Source organism: Mustelus asterias, chromosome 23 (assembly GCF_964213995.1).
Source record: "Mustelus asterias chromosome 23, sMusAst1.hap1.1, whole genome shotgun sequence".
Lineage (NCBI taxonomy): Eukaryota > Metazoa > Chordata > Chondrichthyes > Carcharhiniformes > Triakidae > Mustelus > Mustelus asterias.
Window position 1 is genome coordinate 29586702 of NC_135823.1, and position 17044 is coordinate 29603745.

Genomic DNA, 17044 nt, shown 5'->3' on the forward strand with positions numbered 1-17044 from the left:
TGGCTGTAATGTATTTTGGAACTTCCTGAGATTGGAAGCAAGAGAAAAAATCTGTAGCCTTATCTTCAACTGCAAATAATAGCCCTGAGATTTCATTGGGTCGACTTGGGTGGGGAGTTATTTCATAGCTCCATGATTTCTTTAGAATCTCAATGGTCTCACATAGTTAGAGAGCAACCATCCAAATCCCCATAAAATCTTTTGCATCATTATGTTTCACCAGTTCACTTAGTGAATAATGAAGAAATGAAAGAAAACCTAGATCGATTTTCATATCAATCTTGCTGATTTTTGTTTGTTTTAAAAAGGCACATATTCAGGATAATGCAGCAATAGTTCATGAAATCAATAAGAATGGTGATTCTTTTTATTCATTCATGGGACATGAGCGTTGCTGGCTGGCCAGCATTTGTTGCCCATCCGAGTTGCCCTTAGAGGGCAGTTGAGAGTCAACCACATTGCTGTGACTCTGGAGTCACATGTAGGTCAGACCAGATAAAGATGGCAGATTTCCTTCCCTAAAGGACATTAGTGAACCAGATGGGTTTTCCCGACAAATGACAATGGTTTCATGATCATCAGTAGATGAAATTGTGAAAGTCATGAAAAACAAATGAGCCATATTAGTGTCAGCTTGGCTTAGTAGTAGCACTCCCTCACTTGAATCAGAAGCTCAGGTGTTCAATCCCACGCCAGACACGTGAGCGTATGATCTAGGTTGCCATTCCATTGCTATACTGAGTACTGAATTGACATTGTAGTGTTAAACCAAGGCTGTCTCTTAAGGTGAATTATGCGAGAGATCGTATGGCGTGATTTGGGAAAAATACAGGATAGTTCTCACCGATGACTTGGACAATATTTATTCATCAACCAAACACCATTAAAATAGATTATCTGGTCATTATCACATTGCAGTTTGTGAAACCCCATTGTGCACATTTGTGTGTCACTTCTCTATATTAGAGCAGTGACTATATTTCATTGCCTGTGAATGATGCCTGATATGGATTGTTTGAACTCATGAAGAGTTCTATATAAATGCAAGTGCTGGCTTTGCCAATGAAAAAAGAAATATTTCAAAATAAACCCATTTTCACACAGTAGCAGTCTACAACACAACATACATTCTCATTTCTCCAAGGCTATGCTTTCCTAACCAGATCCCTGATGATGTTGAATTTCAGTGTCTTTAGTTTTTTTGCATATAATTAGGTTGAATTTACAGCACAGAAACAAGTCATTCAGCCAATCTGATTCATGCTGGTCTTTATACTGCACACAACCCTTCTGCCCACCTTATTACTTCTAGCCCAGTCAGCATATCCTCCCCTCCTTTCTCCCGGGTGTACTTGTTTAGCTTCCCCTTAAATGTATTCATGATATTCACCCCAATAATTCTTTGTTTTTAAAAAAAACGCTTGTAAATGCATTGCCTGATAGGATGGTGGAAACAGTTTCAGTGGTAGGTTGGGTAAATCTCACAAGCAGAAATGTTTGTAGGGAAGTGGAAGAAGAAGTGGGACTGACTGAATTGTCTATGAAAGAACAAAGAACAATACAGCACAGGAACAGGCCCTTCGGCCCTCCAAGCCCGTGCCGCTGCCTGGTCCCAACTAGACTATTCTTTTGTATCCCTCCATTCCCACTCCGTTCATGTGGCTATCTAGATAAGTCTTAAACGTTCCCAGTGTGTCTGCCTCCACCACCTTGCCCGGCAGGGCATTCCAGGCCCCCACCACCCTCTGTGTAAAATACGTCCTTCTGATATCCGTGTTAAACCTCCCCCCCCTCACCTTGAACCGATGACCCCTCGTGAACGTCACCCTATCTATGCCTTTCATAATTTTATACACCTCTATTAGGTCACCCCTCATCCTCCGTCTTTCCAGTGAGAACAACCCCAGTTTACCCAATCTCTCCTCATAACTAAGCCCTTCCATAACAGGCAACATCCTGGTAAACATCCTCTGCTCTCTCTCTAAAGCCTCCACGTCCTTCTGGTAGTGTGGCGACCAGAACTGGGCGCAGTATTCCAAATGCGGCCGAACCAACGTTCTATACAACTGCAACATCAGACCCCAACTTTTATACTCTGTGCCCCGTCCTATAAAGGCAAGCATGCCATATGCCTTATTCACTACCTTCTCCACCTGTGATGTCATCTTCAAGGATCTGTGGACTTGCACACCCAGGTCCCTCTGCGTATCTACACCCTTTATGGTTCTGCCATTTATCGTATAGCCCCCCCCTATCGTATAGCTCCCCCCTACGAAAGAGCCAGCACATGTTTGATGGGCTGAGTAGCCTCTTTCTGTGCTTCACTAGATTATATGTGGGGGACTTTCCTTCCCCCATTGTCGTTAGATGCCCCAGGGTGCTGTATGGGGTGGATCTATTGGGAGTGATGCTGGGAATTCCGTGTCTGGTGGCGGGACGGGGGGGGGGGGTCGCTCATCCTATTTTTATCTTTCTGACATTGGGGTGCCCTTTTAAAATGATGCAACCTGTCAAGAACGGTTATTATTGGCTGATTGGGCTCATTCAGAGCATGGTGCCATGGGACTCACCTCCTTGATTTTCTTTGCCTAAGTGTCAGAAAATGTGGTGGGAAAAGTTGGCATGGGCCTGAGTGGCTACACCTCTCTTTCCTGTCTGAGGTGACACTCAGGGCAGAATTTTCTCATTGTTTGACTATATGGTTGCAAGTTTCATATTCTAGCTACCCTCAGCGTAAAACAGTTTCACCTGGATGTATGTGCCCCCATTATGGATTTCCTGCAGAAGTGGAAACTTCTGCGTGAAACCTACCAAGCCTTTCATAATTTTTAAGATCTCTATTAGGTCAGACCTCAACTTGTCTCTTCTAAAGAAAAGAGCCTCGGGTCTTTTCGATGTTCCCTGATACTTAACAGTTTCTCAGTTCTAATATCGTCCTTGTGTGTCTTTTTGACATCTTCTCCGGTGCCTGTTTATGCAAAGATAAAGTGACGAGGTCCAGAAGCCGCTTACTCGCCTCCCCTTAAAGCTTTTTGATTTTTTGATTTGATTTATTATTGTCACACATATTAGTATACAGTGAAAAGTATTGTTTGTTGCGCGCTATACAGACAAAGCATACCATTCATAGAGAAGGAAAGGAGAGGGTGCAGAATGTAGTGTTACAGATATGGCTAGGGTGTAGAGAAAGATCAACTTAATGCGAGGTAGGTCCGTTCAGAAGTCTGATGGCATCAGGGAAGAAGCTGTTCTTGAGTCCGTTGGTACGTGACCTCAGGCTTTTGTATCATTTTCCCGGTGGAAGAAAGTATGTCCGGGGTGTGTGGGATCCTTGATTATGTTGGCTGCTTTACCAAGGCAGTGGGAAGTGTAGACGGAGTCAATGGATGGCTGGCTGGTTTGCGACCCTTTGTAGCTTGATAATCATAGAACACCTTCAGTGCAGAAGGAGGCCATTTGGCCCATCGAGTCTGCACCGACCCTCAGATAGATAATTCCGCCCACGCCCTCTACCCATAAACCCACGTATTTGTCCTGCTAATTCCCCTACACGACTTGAGACACTAAGGGACAATTTGGCATGGCCAATCAACCTAACCTGCACATCTTTGGGCTGAGAGAAGAAACTGGAGCACCCGGAGGAAATCCACGCAGACACGGGGAGAATGTGCAAACTCCACACAGTCAGTCAAGGCTAGAATTGAACCTGGGACCCTGACACTGAGAGACAGCAGTGCTAACCATTGTTTGATTTTGATTTAATTTGATTTGATTTATTATTGTCACATGTATTAACATACAGTGATAAGTATTGTTTCTTGCGCGCTATACAAACAAAGCATACTGTTCATAGAGAAGGAAACGGGAGAGTGCAGAATGTGGTGTTACAGTCATAGCTAGGGCATAGAGAAAGATCAACTTAATGCAAGGGAAGTCCATTCAAAAGTCTGACAGCAGCAGGGAAGAAGTTGTTCTTGAATTGGTTGGTACGTGACCTCAGACTTTTGTATCATTTTCCCGACAGAAGAAGGTGGAAGAGAGAATATCTGGGGTGCGTGGGGTCCTTAATTATGCTGGCTGCTTTGCCAAGGCAGCGGGAATTGTGCCACCGTGTCACCCCTCAATCTGCAATTCAACTTCAAATCTGCATGACTTTTGGAAAGAACTTGACCTTCATTGTCACATGGCATCATCATAACCCCGAGGATGTTTGTGGCTGTGTAACACCACCTTAGCCATCAGTTACTTCAGATTCAAGTTAACAGTTTTTAAACTGTACAAGATATTGCTACTCTCTTTAGAGAAGTTAATTTGAATCAGAAAACATAAAACTCCATCATTTGTTCTTTCTAAACAGTTCTGAATGCTAGTTCCAACATGGAAATATTAGCATTTGGACTATATCCTGAAGAAATGTTTTTCTCCATTCGAATGTTCTGTAATTAAATGAGTATTTTGGCTTCCACGGTGTTTTTTTAAAAACTTGGACCTGTTTATTTTCTTTAATTTTATTGAACATGCAGTGCAGAGCTGGATACAGAAGCAAATTTGCCCAGTTTCATCATTTTTTTCGTTGCAAGTCATATGGTGTAGAGTAATAACCAAAGTGATCAATGAGTGAAAGTTGGATCTCTGGTCCTTTTCTGGCTTGTACAATTTAATTAACTTAGTATTTGAAGGTAGGCAGACCTACTGTATCGCTGTAGCAATTTTAAAGTGGAAATCAAACTTTATATGCAGAGTTTAAAGCTTTATTGCTTTGTTGTTAAGCTGAGTAGGACAGTCCCAACATGTGGACTTAACTCTTGATTACCCTGTTTACGTAAACTGATTGCCTTCGAATAAAAAGATTACTGATTGCTAAAATTGTAAGCATTAACCACCCATTTTGGAAAATGCCTGATGTTAGGCATCTCCGTTGGTGATGTCTGATGATGATGGTGATGATAAATCAACAGGATGATGTCTGAAAATCTGTTTTATCTTGACCAATACGTGCTGACAAATGAAACAAGCACTGATCCCATTGCCCGGTTTGACTGCTGCCAATCCACGTTGGCTGATCTTGCCAAGTAAATGGAATAAATCAGATTATTTGCTGAAATTTGGACATGATAAAGCGTGAAATAGCATGAGGTTGCTTGCTGGATGGCTCCTTTACTCATTAATGGCATTGCATATTACGTTACTAGCTTCCTGGCACAGTTGGAGTATTTTGAAGTAAGCTTAGAACAGTAACTCCATCTTGGTATGGGGTTAGAGAGAAAATGCAAATAAATGCATTTTGCACCATGGGCGATGAAGGAGGATGCCTCTCATTTATCTTTGTAGTGCTTTGAAAGTATATTTTGCAGTTCTGTTTGTACATATGGAGGCGATTTTCTAAGATATACATTTGCAGATGAGGTTACAAGCTTCCAGTGTGTACTTGTAAAACTATCCTCAATTACGAACCAAAAGCACATTGGAAGCCTACAGTATGTAATGCTTTTAAAATGAGGAAACCTGTTGTTATCCACTTTGGATATCATTGCCTGTCTTATACAGATAAGCAGATTAATATTATATCCAGCAAGTGTCAGGTGTATGTCCTCTGGTTAGAATATTGAGTTTTGCATCAATGGCAAGTCAACAAAGTTAAACGTTATTGAATTCTTCGTCCTTAAGAAGAACTTGATGTGGAGCTTGTAACCACAGAGGAGTTGTTGAGGGGAATACCATTGATGCTGTTAGGGTCCTCGTAGAGACCAATAACTTTTTAAAAGAGAAGGATTTCTCAAACAAGCAACAGAAATAACGGGAGAACAAGATTTCACATTTTAAGACTTTTACTGTAACATGCAAACTAAATTCAACAAAGATCAAACATTAATTAAGAGGAAATTGATACATCAAACTTAAGAAAAGGGTAATTTCCACCTTGACAAACTAATACAACTTTCATGAGTTGGGCTTAATGGCCTGCTTTGTACTATAAGTTCGATGTAATACTCTGTTTCACAGATACTTTGTTTCATAGATCCCTTTGCCTATTAAATTTAAACAATGCTACTTTCTCATCTCACCACCCTTCCATGAACAGAAAGGGGTTTTAATTTCCTTTCTCCTTTTTAAGTGGTGGTGTTGTTCTCAACCCCTCAGTTTTGGTGTGATCCAATTTTCTATTAATAACCCCAAAGCAAACTCAAGATAGGATGAACTCAAAGAGTTAGTTCATTTGCACAGATTCAAAATGCAGGAGGAGGGTTGCAACGTTGCTTCCTGCCAGTTAGATGGTAAACCACAGATTGAACCTTTAATAAATGATGTAGAGATATGCTCATTGCTATCTCTAAAGGTTTCATGCTATCACAGCATATGAAGTCAACTTAACGTACGGCTTACAAAATGCTTTTACTCTATGCCACAGTTCTGGCAGATATGTAGCATTAAAGGGGTAGTTTCAAAGTTACCCCCATTTCTCCAGCAAAGGTTCACCTCTCCCCACCATGCTCAGTCAAAACTCCCAGCATCCTTTGACAATCGTTCCACTCGGTCTCTATTTTCTGCATCTGATTATCACCAGCATGGCACACCTTGTTTCCCCTGCTTGTCCACAGCAGTAGCTTTTTGTCTCAGCAGCTGCATTTATTTTGTTCTGTGTGCTCCTGATAGAAGCGCTAAAACTGCCACTTAACAATTGAATAGATTTCTATTTGAGTTTTCTATTCTTTTTGAGTTTTTTCCCGATGCACACTTATTAGGACTGAAGTGTTTACTAGGAATTCACCACAACCACTTTACAGATGTGACTGATATGGGACTAAGACCTCACCCTGTTTTTTTTTTTTTAAATTAAAAAATTAACCCCCTCCTGTCCATAACGCAGTTTTCTGTTTTACTCTAATTAAGAATCAAATTTTAAAATATAGTCATCTTGTGAAGTACAGCATTCATAATGCATTTAAGTGGAAGCTAGATAAACAGATGGAGGAAGAAAGGATTAGAAAAGTTAGGCTCATAGGGTTAGATGCAGAGGGGTGGGAAGAGGCTCATGTGGAGCATGAAACATCAGTTTGTATGAGTTGGGCTTAATGGTCTGTTATTGTACTAGAAGTTCGATGTAATACTCTGTTTCACAAATACTCTGTTTCATAGATTAGTTTGAATGTGTTCATCTTCAGTACAAGAACTGAAAGTTTTATCTTGGACGAAGCTGTTTTTGAATCGCTTGGTATGTGATTATGTGATCTTAGATGGAAGAAGGTGGAAAAGAGTATGTCCGGACTGTGTGGTTATGCTGGCTGCTTTTCTGAAGCAGCGGGAAGTGTAGACAGAGTCAATGGATGGGAGGCTGGTTTGAGTGATGGACTGGGCTCCATTCACGACCCTTTGTAGTTTATTGCGGTCTTGGGCAGAGCAGGAACCATACCAAGCTGTGATACAACCAGAAAGAATGCTTTCTATGGTGCATCTGTAGACGTTGGTGAGAGTTGATGGAAAAATGCCAAATTTCATTAGCCTCCTGAGCAAGTAGAGGCATTGGTGAGCTTTCTTAACTATAGTGTCTGCATGGAGGGACCAGGACAGGTTGTTGGTGATCTGGACACCTAAAAACTTGAAGCTCTCGACCATTTCTACTTCGTCCCCATTGATATAGACAATGCCTTCCACTACACTTCCTGAAGTCGATGACAGTCTCCTTCGTTTGTTGACATTGAAGGAGAGATTATTGGCGTCACACCAGTTCATCTCTATCTCTTTCCTGTATTGTTTCTTGTCATTGTTTGAGATCCGACCCACAATGCTGGTGTCATCAGCAAACTTGAAAATTGAGTTGGAGGGGAATTTGGCCACACAGTCAAAAGTGTATAAGGAGTATGGTAAGCCCTGGGCCTCAATCAGCATTCTAGACAATAGCTCCATTCGTGCACATGTTGTATCTTAGTAAAGTTTATTATTTATCTGAGCCTCAAATTCATGGCCACAGAACAACTTGGTGATTTTAATAGGCAAATAAGCAAGTTTGCACTGCGACTGTCACTGCATAGAATTTGGCAGTTTCAGATTTGAAAGCTGTTCTTTTTTTCTCATTGTGAAGAATTTATCTCCACAAAAGTCTTCCCAATATCCACTGTTGTTAGATGGAGGATTTGGCCAGAATACTGCAGCGATTTGATCAGAAATATTGATCAGCATTCCAATATGTCCCAAAAAGCATTGGATTGGTGTAGACAGTAACTTCCTATAAAATGTGCATGTTTTATTTTTGTGGTATGGCCACACGATTGGAATTTCATCAGACAAGGTGAAAAATTGAGACTTATGGGGGAGGCCATTTGGTCCATTTCAGCTGCTCCATCCAGAAAGTAATTAGCCGCCCCAATAGAACACTCTTAACTTCTATTTTTGCTACGGGCCTCCCCTAAAGTTGAATCCAACCCTTAGTTACCCTTTGGACAGCTTTTAATGTAGGCAACTGGAGTCTCGTCCACTGGCTGGTGAGCTGGTGAATACCCTGCGTGACATCTTTTTGGGAAGGCCTCCTTTATCAAGCACCAATCAGGCACTTAACTGGGCAACATTCCCTGGGGCTAGAATTGCCACCTGCTGGGCAATTAGAGGTCAGCGGCTCTTCATTGCTCAGCAGCGCCACCAGGGCAGGAGTGACTGCTGCTGGTAATGCACCCTAAGAACTCTCACAACACCAGGTTAAAGTCCAACAGGTTTATTTGGCAGCACTAGCTTTCCGATCCCCAAGCCCCTTCTTCAGGTGAGAGAATGCATCTCCACATCATGGTAATGCACCCACCAGAGTCCCAGGATCGCGAGAGACTCGGGTCACAGGTGAGAGATGGCAGGATTGCTGGGTGGAGGTTGCAGGAGATGGAAGGGAGTCAGCAGAAAGGATAGAGGGGTGGCTCACCTTTCCTGATGCTGACTTCCTCAGTTAGACACTAAGTGCCTTTGAATGAGAGATTCACCTCCCATAAAGTTGGAAGCAACACCGACCAGGCTTTGCTTCTCAAGCTTCCCACATGGTGAATCCCTCACAGGCCACTGGCGAATGCCAGTAACAGCAGGGTGAGGCCCTTAAATGGGCACTAATTTCCCACTCCAGGGTCTCAATTGGTGGTGGGATGGGAAGGGCATCCATGAACCTTCCCACCATGGACTGAATTAGAGCGGAGTTGGGAAGGCAACAGGGCTCCAACTACAACCCTCCCTCCCTCCTGATTAACTACCCATTCAATTTCAGCTTTAGAAACATAACAAGAAGAGCTTTAAGTATCAGAAATAGTATGTAACTAATTACATACTATTTAAATCCTGGTCTTTTAAAAAGTTTCCCATTCATTCCTTCTGTAACCATCATGGCTTATGACGTCGTGAGGATTCTCCGATTCTTGAGAAGTTGCAGCATGGTATTGGAGTTAAGAGTCCTCATTCATGTGAAAAGCTTGGTTTCTTCTTTGAGCAGTGAAAGGTGAATGGGAGATTTAATGGAGGTGTTCAAAATTATAAGGGGTCTTGATGGAGCGGCAGGGAAGAATATTTTTCCACAGGCAGAAGGAATGGTAACCAAAGATTTAACGTAATTGTCAAAATGTCCAAGGGGGTAATGAAGAGAATTTTTTTTTTAAGCAGCAAATTATTATGGCCTCAAAAGCAATGCCTGATTTGATTGTAACTTTCAAAAGGGAATTGGATAAATACTTGGAAGTGAAAAATTTGTAGGACAAGTAGCAAGAGCAGGGGAGTGGATAATTGTTTCAGACAGCCAGCACAGATAAAAAGGGCTGAATGGTCTCCTCTACTTTATGAATCTTGATTCTTTTTTTTATTCATTCGTGGGACATGGGCGTCGCTGGCTGGCCGGCATTTATTGCCCATCCCTAGTTGCCCTTGAGAAGGTGCTGGTGAGCTGCCTTCTTGAATTGTTGCAGTCCGTGTGCTGTGAGTTGTCTCACAATGCCGTTAGGAAGGGAATTGCAGGATTTTGACCCAGCGCCTGCGAAGGAACGACGATAAATTTCCAAGTCAGGATGGTAAGTGGCTTGGAGGGGAACTTGCATGTGGTGGTGTTCCCATTTATCTGCTGTCCTTGTCCTTCTAGATGGAAGTGGCCCTGGGTTTGGAAGGTGCTGTCTAAGGATCTTTGGTGATTCTATAATTCAAACTCTTTGATTTGCACTTGTTCTTTAAACTTTCAAATCTCATTGTCACCAGTGAAATGGAGCGGATTTATTGCCATCAATTTCCAATGGACCAAATTATTTCATCTCCTATATTTTGCTTACAGAATGGAACCATTTATTGTTACAAAGTATTTCAGCCAGTGGCCAATTTGAAGACAAGACGTCATCTGGAATCGGTAACAAACAGTCATGAGGCTGAGTTGTGAAGCAAAACCTTTTTATCAGTTACACCAGACTGATTTATTTTGCCGTTAAGACTTTAGCACTTTTAAATAATTTGGTGACAATATAAAACTTTGATTTGAAACACTACCTTTTTTTCAGCCATCGAGATTAGTTTGACCCAATGAGTGTCAGCGAATAAGCAAATTGAATATGCCTGGGCCAATTACTGCCTCAAGTAAACCAAGGGTTAATTTTTCCTGGGTTTCCTCAGATTTAGAGTCTCCAAGACCTCATGCTGTTGAATTTATTGTTCCATGGAATGTGAAAGTCGCAACGAAATGCAGTTAGTTAAATTTACAAGCAATAAAATGTTGATCCTGTATTATCCTAGGAAGGACACGTAATTTCTTAAATTTGTAATTTTACCTGCCTGCTGTGTACTCCGAACTCAAGCTGAAGAACACCAGGGTTACAATGAAATCGGAAATCTGCAGGCTGGGTGTGGAAACCCCCAGCAAGCTCTTGGATGTTTCACTTCTACAGCTCAGTTACTGTTTCTCATCAACTTGCTCAGCAGAGCAGTAGGAACAGCTTTTTTCCTTGTTGGAACCAGCACACAAGTGGCTCGAGAGTCCACTACAGTAAAATGTGCCTTCTGGCCTCATTTGGCATTTAGCCTGTGAATGTCTATGGAGGGATTGGAAGTTACAATGCATGGAAAAAAAAACGTTGATTAACCCTTTAGGGCAATACAGTATGGAGCTTGCAGCACAACAGAGACTGTTACTGTCATTGCAACACTTCACAAAGTACTTTATAGGCTGTAAAACACTTAGAGCATTGGGTGATCATGAAAATTGCTATATAAATGCAAGCTTTTCTTTTTAATACAGCAGATTATCAAAGGAAACGATAGTTTAAATGTTCACTAGTTCATTTCACAGTAATCCTTAGAAAGCTAAACAAATACTGATATTTTGAAACAATACTACGTAGTATTCAGTAACACTGCTGTTTGGATTTGCAGAATTCTCAGTGGGCTGAACAAACACATTGGACGGGATTTAATTGCCTCGCTCGTCCCGAAACCGTAAAATTCCACTCAAGGTCAACAGACCTTTCCATTGTCAGCCCCTTGCCCGCTCCGATTCCCGTGGCAGGCGGGACGGTAAAATTCCAACCAATGACCTTTCCATAAGTCTACCAGTTCAGCTGAAGCAACTTTAAGGAGCTCCCCCACTTGCTCTGTTTGATTTGTGAACTTGTTCTGCTTCATATGTTCTAAATTTGGGATGTTTTCACTTATTGATTCTACTTCTGTTTCTTCGGCCGGAATTTTACCGGCATGTCCGTCCGAGGCTCGTAAGATCGCGCCTGAGGCCAACAGAGAATGCCGTTCTGCGATCCTGGCCCATCCCGATTCTGGGGCAGGCATGCTGGTAAAATCAGGGCCTTAGTGTATCACATATTACACGTCTACATGAAATAATAGAGCTATTTTAAAATATTTATTGCCCTTTTTTACAATCAATAGTTTGGTGTGTGCAAACAGACATATGGTGGGGGTGCAGAATAATTTGTTCACTTTGCAGACTTATCTTGATTCTCCTCAGCTGCTACCTTTCATGGCCGCCTTCAACTAAATCATTTGTTTGTGAGGATATTTCTCTTCCAATACCCGTCAACTCTGATGCACAACCATCATTTAGTTTAATTGATATTTCTAGGCGTTAATCCTAGATATGTGATACACTAAGGCCCTGATTTTACCAGCATGCCTGCCCCAGAATCGGGGTGGGCCAGGATTGCAGAACGGCATTCTCCGTTGGCCTCGGGCGCGATCGTACGAGCCTCGGACGGACATGCCGGTAAAATTCCGGCCTAAGAAACAGAAGTACAATCAATAAGTGAAAACATCCCAAATTTAGAATATATAAGGCAGAACACGTTCACAAGTCAAACAGAGCAAGAGGGGGAACACAGCAATAGCAAGTACTCTGTTGCTTAATATCACCATTTTGGTGCATTTCCCAATCTGCAGAATGTCACCAACTTGAAACTTTTGGCAGATGCAATTGCTGTGGTTTTTATTCTATGTTACATCTTGACTGTGTGTTCTCCAGAGTTGTGAGCATGCACAAGATGCAAGAAGACTAGCTGTAGTCGAGTATGAAGGCTTGCATGCATAAACTCTGCGACATGAGCCATAACCTTGCCGATTACCATTACCAGAATCCACCTTCTCCCGCATCTGTTCCAGTAACTGTCAGTTCATTCTGACTTCCACATCTTGCCAGGTCTGGTGCGCTGTGCTGCCCTCTGAGGATGGTTCCCAGGAGTGCCAATCAGGCAGGAGTCATTGCACTTAGCTCATGTACTAACCTCCCAGTCTCTAGACACTAGCCTTGGAGAAACTTCTGAATTCTTTGGAATGGCACAGGGAGGTTGAGAGTGCTGGCTGTTCTTTTTGTCCAAGGAATCAGGAATTCAACCACTTATTCAGAAGCAATTAACACTTGTAACTGTTTGCTCCACGTTAAAATGCCTCAGCTTGACATAGTCTACCACCTGAAACATCCACTCTCTGCCATGCAGTGCATACTAGCTAATGGCCTCATCGCAGCAAGGCTTCTTCGACAGGACATCCCAAACACATGACCTCCATCATCGAGAAGGCCAAGGTGCCTAAAAACGCATGGAAGTCGATCACCTCCAAGTCATATACCATCCTTACTTGGGACATTTACCAACTTTCTTTTCTCATCACAGGGTCAAAAGTTTTGTAACTCCTGACCCAACAGCAGGATGGCGACATCTTCACCACACAGACTGCAGCTCACCACCACTTTCTCAAGGAATGGACGTTAAATGCTGCCCTTGTCAGCCACACCAGAATGAATGATTAAAAAAAGCAATACTGTTGAACAGATTGATATGGGAAAGTTGCTGAATCGCTGTTTGGTTTGCTTACTTTCTGTATTCTAGATGGATGCAACCAAATAAATAGTTGTGAACTGAGAAAAGAAAGATAGGCAGAAAACACCCAAATGGCTTTAAAAGATTGCACTGTATAGTTGCTGAGCTATTAACAGTAATAATTTAAGATACATATCCATCATGGAAAAACTGAGATGTAGCTTCATTATATAGAAGCTGTACTCTGCTTACTCAGGAGACCAATACTGTGACTCAGGATGCAGGCCAATAATGTGTGGCTGCCACAACTGAAAAATAAACACTGGCTCAACCATTTAGCACACTGCCTCTTTATCACAGAAAGCCTCAGTGATGGTGGCTATGTATGTTATCTGCTTCACAGCAGACTGGTACAGAAATTGCCACCATATGTAAAGTTGCACTTTATCAAAAAGAAGGGAATCGCTAACTTTTGCCCAGTGTTTTATTAAATTGGCATTTATTGTGGAGAATTTCAATGTATTCCCCTTTCTTAAGTATGAGACAAATGTGCTTTTTGGCATTGAAGCCGGATTCTGACGAACACTGCACAGAATAACATTGATTTTGGGGAACATTTCAAAAGAAGGTTGGATCGTTGATTTAAAAATAAAACTGCACCTAGTTTTCCCACTGGCATGGAAAGTATCAAAAAGTAGGTTAAACTGAACTTATTCCATTGCTCATCTGAATTTTGTTCATTTAAATGGGTAGCTTTGTATCTCACTGCTAACTGGGCTGCATCCTCAACCTTTCAATCTTCTGAAACTTAGCCATTTTATGTAACCAAATGACATTGTGTTTTTATAACTTCACTAAATAAGAGCAGTGAATGTATACAATGCTGCCCTCTTTAGGAGCATATGCTTGATACTGATGTAGTATTTATGCCCCTTTTGTAAGCTTTAGCTGCAGTTTACGTACTCACTATTGAAGAGTGGAGATTTGAGCATGAAATCTAGCCTATACTACTTGAAATGCAGCACTGCGGGAGGGCTGTGTTGTTGATGGTGTGCCACCATTTGGTTAAGATGGTAAATGGAGGCCACACCTGCCTGCCCAACTGACCATAAAAGTTCAAAGTTTAAGTTTTAAGGTTATTTATTCTTGTCACAAGTAAGCTTACATTAACACTGCAATGAAGTTACTGTGAAAGTCTCCTCGTCGCTACACTCTGGCAACTGTTCGGGTACACTGAGGGAGAATTTAGCATGGCTAATGCACCTAACTAGCACGTCTTTCGGACTGTGGTAGGAAACCAGAGCACCCAGAGGAAACCCATGCAGACACGGGGAGAACATGCAGACTCCACACAGACGGTGTCCCAAGCCGGGAATTAAACCCGGGTCCCTGGCGCTGTGAGGCCACAGTGCTAACCACTGTGCCACCATGCCACCTTAAAAAGATCCTACTATTTCGAAGAAGAGCAATGGATTTCTCCCTGGTGTCCCAGTGAATATTTATCCTTTAACCAATGTCACGAAAACGGGTAGCTGGTCACTTATCTCATTGCTGTTTGTGAGAGTTGGCTGTGTATAAATTGGCCTCTGTGTTTCCTACATTACAACAGTAACTTCATTGCCTGCAAAGCGCTTGTAGATATCCTGAGGTTGTGAAAGGCATATAAAAATTGAAGTTCTATTTGTTGGCCTCTTGAAATCTGTACCACGTTACCTCGGAGTTGTGTCTTTTTTTTATTTTTAATCCAATTCAATCAAATCAAGTCTAATTCAGAGTCTCAACAAGTGAGACATTCCCAATCCAAGCTGACAAGACAGGGCTCTCACTGCCTGTCTTGGGCTTGACCTACATGATCCAAGCTGATTGGACTAGGCATTGCACCTCTTCCAAGGCTTGATCTCATTTGCATCTTAGCCAAAAGGCTGAAATGCCGCTTTAAAAAATTGCTTCAAATGAAGCTAAAATGTAACCTAATGACTTCAACCAAGTACAGCATGTCGATACTACACTTGATCTTAGCCAAAAGGCCAAGAAGCTTGTCTTCCTAATACTATCTTCCAAGTTGCAGCAAAACAAAAGGAATTCATTACAAATACCGGCATTAGAAACACCAGACCTCATTTCATCCTCAAGTTACTTATTCACATAAACTATAAGAATTCTTTTTTTAGCTGAGGAATGTGCTGAGGGCCGACATGGTGGGACAGTGGTAGCACTGCTGCCTCACAGAGCCAGGGGCCCAGGTTCAATTCCTGGCTTGGGTCCCTGTCTGTGTAGAGTTTGCACGTTTTCCCCGTGTTTGCATGGGTTTTCTCCGGGTGCTCTGTTTTCTTGCCACAGTCCAAAGATGTGCGGGTTAGGTGGATTGGCCATGCGAAATTGCCCCTTGGTAAAGTAAAAGTAAATTTTATTTATTAGTCACAAGTAGGCTTACATTAACACTGCAATGAAGTTACTGTGAAAATCCCTTAGTGTCAAAAAATGTGTAGGTCAGGAGTACTAGTGGGGTTACAGGTGTAGGATAGGGGGTGGGCCTGGGTAAAGATGCTCTGTTGTTGCTGCAGATTCATGGGGCCAGATGGCCTCCTTCTGCACTGTGGGGCTTCTATTATTCTATATAAGTGTCTGCAACCCGAGAATTCCTGAGGGGTCTTAACAGGGTGGATGTGCAAAAGATGTTTCCTCTTATGAGATAATCTAGTATTTGGGGCCATTATTTACAAATAAGGGGTCACCCATTTAAGACAGTGAGGAGGAGAAGTTTTCTTTTCTCTCAGAGGATCAAGAGGTGAGAATTGGAGGTATGAGGACTGTGGGGCATTACAGAGAATGGGTGGAACAAGGCCCGAGATATTTGAAAACAAGGATGAGAATTTCAAAATTGTGATATTGTTGCACTGGGTGTCAGTGTTGGACAAAAAGCACAGGGCTAATGGGTAAACGAGACTTGGAATTCGTTAGGATACTGGCCGTTTTGGACACTTCTGTGGTTGAAAATTGGTAAAAGGAGGTTAGATAATTCAAATAACACGAATAGCAAGCTAAGGTTTTCAAAGCCTGTATGCTGGAGGATGGGAAAACTGAGGAAGTCCATGTTTCAAATTGACAAATCCATGCACAATTTGATTTGCCACACTGTGAATTACTCTTCATAGACACCATTCTATATAACTACTCATTAGAAAGGAATTCACACTTCATGACTGATGCCTGCAGTTGTTTTGTATAAGAAAAATTACATGAATTAACACCAGTGATTATTTTCAGAGTACATAATGTTCATTACCTGCTGTCGTATTGACTTACATCATCTGAACTCCTCAGTGATGAAAATGGCACCTTCCTCTACATTGGTTAGCACTGCTGCCTCACAGCGCCAGGGACCCGGGTTCGATTCCCGGCTTGGGTCACTGTCTGTGCAGAGTCTGCATGTTCTCCCCGTGTCTGCATGGGTTTCCTCCAGGTGATCCGGTTTCCTCCCACAGTATGAAAGACGTGCTTGTAAGGTGGCATTGGCCAGGCTACATTCTCCCTCAGTGTACCCGAACAAGTGCCGGAGGGTGGCGGCTAGGGGATTTTCACAGTAACTTAATTGCAGTGTTAATGTAAGTCTACTTGTGACACTAATGAAATAAAATAAACTTTATTATCAGTTGTGCATAAAATGTACGTTAACGAAAAATAGTTTTATAAATAAAAAGATTGATCTACGGCACCGAGCTAGTTGCACCGATCTAAATTAATTTTTGATTTGCTTTTATAAAACTGCTGTGTCCTGTTTACCA

At 42.0% G+C, this 17044-nt stretch overlaps 1 protein-coding gene and 1 non-coding gene across 4 annotated transcripts in view; one reads left to right on the forward strand and one right to left on the reverse strand.

Annotated features, from left to right (window-relative positions):
* lmf1 (lipase maturation factor 1) overlaps window positions 1-17044 on the forward strand; it is a 577648-nt gene that overhangs the window by 344140 nt on the left and 216464 nt on the right. The window lies entirely within an intron of this gene.
* LOC144510944 (U2 spliceosomal RNA) lies at window positions 15107-15298 on the reverse strand. Its single transcript, XR_013500712.1, has one exon. It is a non-coding gene; the product is annotated as a U2 spliceosomal RNA (small nuclear RNA).